The following is a 6481-nucleotide window of genomic DNA, read 5'->3' as shown; positions in this document are numbered from 1 at the left end:
TTCTTCTTCTTCTTCTTCTTCTTCTTCTTCTTCTTCTTCTTCTTCTTCTTCTTCTTCTTCTTCTTCTTCTTCTTCTTCTTCTTCTTCTTCTTCTTCTTCTTCTTCTTCTTCTTCAAGCGCACCTGGGCAGCTCTTCTGCTGTGCTTGTTTCCTATCAAAGCCAGCCAAGGGGAGAGGGGACATAGGCCAAGGGAGAAAGGCCCAGGCACCGGCCCAAGCAAACAGGCCCTGGCATCCAGCATAAGAATCAGGGGGCATGTTTGTTTTTTGCGCGGCCCTGGGAAGCCAGCGTGTCTGGTCCAGATTTACAGAGAAGGCTGAATACCAGGAAAAGGGTAACTGGGACACAGGGGAGCAAAATGCAGACTTAGCTGGAAACAGGGTGGCCGTCGTGTTGCCCCTGCTGCTGCCGCCCACTGATGTGGAGAGGATTGCCGGATCCAGGTTGGGAACCTTCTGATGATTTGGGAATGGAGCCTGAAGAGGAAAGGGGTCTCGGTAGGGGACCAGGCCGTACAGGCCACCTTGCAAGGTCTCCGTTTTCTCCAGGGGAACTGTCGTGGCCCTCGGTGGTCCAACAAGCAGACTCATTTAATAATGAGCAGCAGTGGCGTCGGAGGCTAAGAGCTCGTGTATCTAATCTGGAGGAACCGGGTTTGATTCCCAGCTCTGCCGCCTGAGCTGTGGAGGCTTCTCTGGGGAATTCAGATTAGCCTGTGGCACTCCCCCACACGCCAGCTGGAGGACCTTGGGCTAGTCACAGCTTCTCGGAGCTCTCTCAGCCCCACCTACCTCACAGGGTGTTTGTTGTGAGGGGGGAAGGGCAAGGAGATTGTCAGCCCCTTTGAGTCTCCTGCAGGAGAGAAAGGGGGGATCTTCTTCTTCTTCTTCTTCTTCTTCTTCTTCTTCTTCTTCTTCTTCTTCTTCTTCTTCTTCTTCTTCTTCTTCTTCTTCTTCTTCTTCTTCTTCTTCTTCCTCTTCTTCTTCTTCTTCTTCTTCTTCTTCCTCTTCTTCTTCTTCTTCTTCTTCTTCTTCTTCTTCTTCTTCTTCTTCTTCTTCTTCTTCTTCTTCTTCTTCTTCTTCTTCTTCTTCTTCTTCTTCTTCTTCTTCTTCATTGAATGACAGGTCCCAGGAACGCAACCCAGAAAAAAACCTTTGACAAGACTGCCTTTTGGTGCCCAAACCCCCCAAGATATACAGCTCCGTAGCCCCCCCCCCCCTCCCGTTGCTAAGCAATCCAGACTCAAACCACCTGTAGCTTCCAGGGCTCCTTCCGCACACGCAAAATAATGCGTTTTCAAACCAGTTTCACAACTGTTTGCAAGTGGATTTTGCCATTCCGCACAGCTTCAAAGAGCATTGAAAGCGGTTTGAAAGTGCGTTATTCTGCATGTGCGGAATGAGTCTCCTCAGGGAGAGCAGCCTTACACCTGCCAGGCAGCGAGAGGCCTATTTTGTGCAGAACTCTGAAAAAGGCCTTCAGTAACCCACCTGGAGGTGGTTGCAGGCTGGCAGGAGTTGCATCCCCTGCAGCACCAGGGTGTTTCTCTCCCCTATTTAGAAATTTATGAATGGAAACGTGCGTCTCAAAGAGCGTGTCAAAAAACGGACCGGAAAAATTATACAAGACACACGTATGCTGCTAAAGTGGCATTCAATGTATTACCCTCTTATATTTGGGTAATGTGTAGAATATTGGTACTCTTGCAACAATTTTACAGTTATGCTCTCAGAACACTGGCAACAAACGACACACACACACACACACACACACACACAGACTCCATTCTGGCTCAAGGATGATTGAGGGACTGGAGCACCTTCCTTATGAGGAGAGGCTGCAGCGTTTGGGGCTCTTTAGTTTGGAGAGGAGACAGCTGAGGGGGGATATGATTGAAGTCTACAAAATTATGCATGGGGTAGAAAATGTGGACAGAGAGAAATTTTTCTCTCTTTCTCACAATACTAGAACCAGGGGGCATCCATTGAAAATGCTGGGGGGAAGAATTAGGACTAATAAAAGAAAACACTTCTTCACGCAACGTGTGATTGGTGTTTGGAATATGCTGCCGCAGGAGGTGGTGTGATGGCCACTAACCTGGATAGCTTTCAAAGGGGCTTGGACGGATTGATGGAGGAGAAGTCGATTTATGGCTACCAATCTGGATCCTCTTTGATCTGAGATTGCAAATGCCTTAACAGACCAGGTGATCGGGAGCAACAGCCGCAGAAGGCCATTGTTTTCACATCCTGCAGGTGAACTCCCAAAGGCACCTGGTGGGCCACTGCGAGTAGCAGAGAGCTGGACTAGATGGACTCTGGTCTGATCCAGCTGGCTTGTTCTTATGTTCTTATTCCTATTCCTCCAAACGATTTCTCCAGACAGATCCCGGGTGTGTTGGGCAGCAGCTCCTCTTTAGGCTCAAACTCCGGACATGTTAAAAAAAGCCCCACAAAGCAGCCTCCGTCAGGAGGGCACCTGAGGGCGGCTGATATCTTTCATCCGAGGGCCACTGCAAGGAGTCACGTGTGATGGACTTTGGCTCGTAGATATGTGATGTTGCTTATTTAACAAGGTTTTAAATGCTGTGGATAGCAGTGAGTAATGTTTTCTAGGAGCAGCAGTGGCGTAGGAGGTTAAGAGCTCATGTATCTAATCTGGAGGAACCGGGTTTGATTCCCAGCTCTGTCCAGCTTCTCTGGAGCTTTGTGGGAGGCTTTATCTGGGGAATTCAGATTAGCCTGTGCGCTCCCACACACGCCAGCTGGGTGACCTTGGGATAGTCACAGCTCTACGGAGCTCTCTCAGCCCCACCTACTTCACAGGGTGTTTGTTGTGAGGGGGGAAGGGCAAGGAGATTGTCAGCCCCTTTGAGTCTCCTGCAGGAGAGAAAGGGGGGATATAAATCCAAACTCCTCCTCCTCCTCCTCCTCTCCCTCCTCCCTCCTCCCTCCCTCCTCCTCCCTCCCTCTTCTTTCTTCTTCTTCTTCTTCTCTTTTCTTCTTCTCTCTTCTTCTTCTCTTCTTTTCTCTTTCTCTCTTCTCTCTTTTCTTCTCTTTCTCTCTCTCTTTCTTCTTCTTCTTCTTCTTCTTCTTCTTCTTCTTCTTCTTCTCCTCTGCAGCCCCTTCTTGAGGAGCGAGGGGTTCATTTTAAAAAATGTTACTTTGGCAGTAGAGACTAGCACAGCACCAGGTCCTTCCCAGAGTGTCTGAAGGCAAGTCTCAGCAGTTGCTTTGGGGCTGGGCCAACCTCCTTGTATCAGCATCACCAAAGGTGCCCCCAGGCTCCAAAAGGTTGGGGACTGGTTGTGGTGGGTTTTCCAGGCTGCGTGGCCGTGGTCTGGTGGATCTTGTTCCTAACGCCTGCATCTGTGGCTGGCATCTTCAGAGGCATGCAGCACACTTCCCTCTGTGATACACCTTTGAAAATGCCAGCCACAGATGCAGATGAAACGTTAGGAACTAGATCTACCAGACCACGGCCACACAGCCCGGAAAGCCCACAACAACCAGCTGAGTCTGGCCATGAAAGCCTTCGGCATTACATAGGTTGGGGACTCCTCAGGGACAGCAGCATTGTATCTGAATGTGAGCAGGAAAGGAGAATAAAATTGCCATTATTATGCTGCCCTTATATAAAACTATATTCAGGTCACACTTTAGGGGAGGGGTGGCCAACCTATGGTGCTCCAGAAGTTCACAGACTACAATTCCCATCAGCCCCTACAAGCAAGGCCAAAGTACCAGTGCCAGATAGATGAAGGCGCAGTGGACAGTGGAAGTCTGCCTCTGAATCACTGTTGGGGCACAGATAAGGAAACAGTTTGGCCCAGTTGTCACCTTTCTGAGACAGTGAGCTGGTTCCTGCTGGAAACCAGAGACTAAGCTAGAGGGTGCTTGTGTTGGGGTTTTGAAAGTGTCTGTCACGACTCAGTCATAAAAGGGTTAACTGCTTGTATGTAAACAAGTTGCTGAAGTCACTGTTTATGACCTGATCTATTGATTAGCTATTGGTCAGTCGGGTAGCCATTGCTTACACGTTAGTGAGCACATACATCTGAAGTTGTAAAGTCACTTTGTTTGTGAGCCCTTCGGGGATAGGGCGGTATATTAAATCCAATTACTGCTGCTGTAGTTTGTAGTTTATAGTTTTATAGTTTTATGGCTTTGTATTTTGACTGGGGTTATTCGATTTGTTTTATTGTATTGTTGTTGTTGTGCACCGCCCTGAGCCCTTTGGGGGTAGGGCGGTTTACCAAATCGAATAAATAAAAATAAATTAATAATAATAATAATAATAATAATAATAATAATAATAATAATAATAATAATAAGGATTGAACTACAAAGACTCTGGCACAAACCAGTACAGGTGGTCCCAGTGGTGATCGGCACACTGGGTGCAGTGCCTAAAGATCTTGAATGGCACTTAAAAACAATTGGCGCTGACAAAATCACCATATGTCAGCTGCAAAAGGCCACCCTACTCGGCTCTGCACGCATTATTTGCCGATACATCACACAGTCCTCTAGATGCTTGGGAAGCATCCGACGTTGTGATGTAATACAAAATCCAGCATATTGATCTTGTTTGCTGTGTATAACTGTTTTGTAATAATAATAATAATAATAATAATAATAATAATAATAATAATAATAATAATAATAATAATAATAATAATAATAATTTGTGCAGACACGACACCACCACCAAGAGCGCGAGACAGCGGATAGGTACCAAGACGTAACCAAGCGTACAGTAATGCAGGAAGGAAAGGATTCTCTTATTTTATCTCCAAGCAACTCTCCCGTTATAGTTAGTAAACTCATATATCAAACTCATATATCAAAAGCAACTGAGAATCTATTGTCGAAGGCTTTCACGGCCGGAATCACTGGGGTGCTGTGTGGTTTCACGGCCATACAGCCCGGAACACGGCCATACAGCCTGGAAACCACACAGCACCCAACTGAGAATCTGTCTCTTCTGTTCTACTCTGCTCGCACACACACACACACACACGCACATGCACACAGAAACACACCCCTAACAGCTTGGCCTAAGTCAGCAGAGAGCAACACATTCTTTCATGGTGTCCCGTCCAGTGGTGGGATCCAAACGTTTTAGTAACAGGTTCCCTCGCCAGTCCCCCCTCAGCAAAGGGCCCCGAGCCACCACGGGCAAAGGCCGCCTGCCTGCCGGAGGAGTCTGCGGGCCCGCCTCTGGAGCAGCAGTGGCGTAGGAGGTTAAGAGCTCGTGTGTCTAATCTGGAGGCACCGGGTTTGAATCCCCGCTCTGCCGCCTGAGCTGCGTAGGCTTATCTGGGGAATTCAGATTAGCCTGGGCACTCCCACTCACGCCAACTGGGTGACCTTGGGCTAGTCACAGCTTCTCGGAGCTCTCTCAGCCCCACCTGCCTCACAGGGTGCTTGTTGTGAGGGGGGAAGGGCAAGGAGATTGTCAGCCCCTTTGAGTCTCCTGCAGGAGAGAAAGGGGGGATATAAATCCAAACTCCTCCTCTTCTTCTTCTTCCTCTTCTTCCTCTTCTTCTTCTTCTTCTTCTTCTTCTTGGAGCAGCAGTGGCATAGGAGGTTAAGAGCTTGTGTATCTAATCTAGAGGAACCAGGTTTGATTCCCGCTCTGCCGCCTGAGCTGTGGAGGCTTCTCTGGGGAATTCAGATTAGCCTGGGCACTCCCACTCACGCCAGCTGGGTGGCCTTGGGCTAGTCACAGCTTCTTGGAGCTCTCTCAGCCCCACCCACCTCCCAGGGTGTTTGTTGTGAGGGGGGAAGGGCAAGGAGATTGTCAGCCCCTTTGAGTCTTCTGCAGGAGAGAAAGGGGGGATATAAATCCAAACTCTTTTTCTTCTTCTTCTTCTTCAAGCAGCAGTGGCATAGAAGGTTAAGAGCTCGTGTATCTAATCTGGAGGAACCGGGTTTGATTCCCCGCTCTGCCGCCTGAGCTGTGGAGGCTTCTCTGGGGCATTCAGGTTAGCCTGGGCACTCCCACACACGCCAGCCGGGTGACCTTGGGCTAGTCACAGCTTCTCGGAGCTCTCTCAGCCCCACCCACCTCACAGGGTGTTTGTTGTGAGAAGGGGGGAAGGGCAAGGAGGTTGTCAGCCCCTTTGAGTCTCCTGCAGGAGAGAAAGGGGGGATATAAATCCAAACTCCTCCTCCTCCTCCTCCTCTTCTTCTTCTTCTTGTTGTTGTTGTGCGGACGGCCCGGGGGGGGGGGTTCATCTCGCAGGAGCCCCCCCCTCCCCGCCCGAGAAAAGCCCCCCTTCACACGTGGCGCTGAACGCGGGGAGCTGCTGCCGGGGAAAGAGCCGCCACTGCCGCCTTGGCCCAGCAAGCCGGGCGGGGGGTCTGAAGCCCAGGCAGGCAGGCAGGCCCGGGTGACTGACTCGTGGGGGGCAGAGCAGCCGCCGTCCCCTCCGCCAGTCCTCCAGCGCCGCGGCCCCGCGCCCTTCCCCGCCCG

The sequence above is a fragment of the Sphaerodactylus townsendi genome, linkage group LG05 (assembly GCF_021028975.2).
Source record: "Sphaerodactylus townsendi isolate TG3544 linkage group LG05, MPM_Stown_v2.3, whole genome shotgun sequence".
In the NCBI taxonomy this organism is placed as follows: Eukaryota; Metazoa; Chordata; class Lepidosauria; order Squamata; family Sphaerodactylidae; genus Sphaerodactylus; species Sphaerodactylus townsendi.
Note: the sequence above shows the minus strand (reverse complement) of the source record.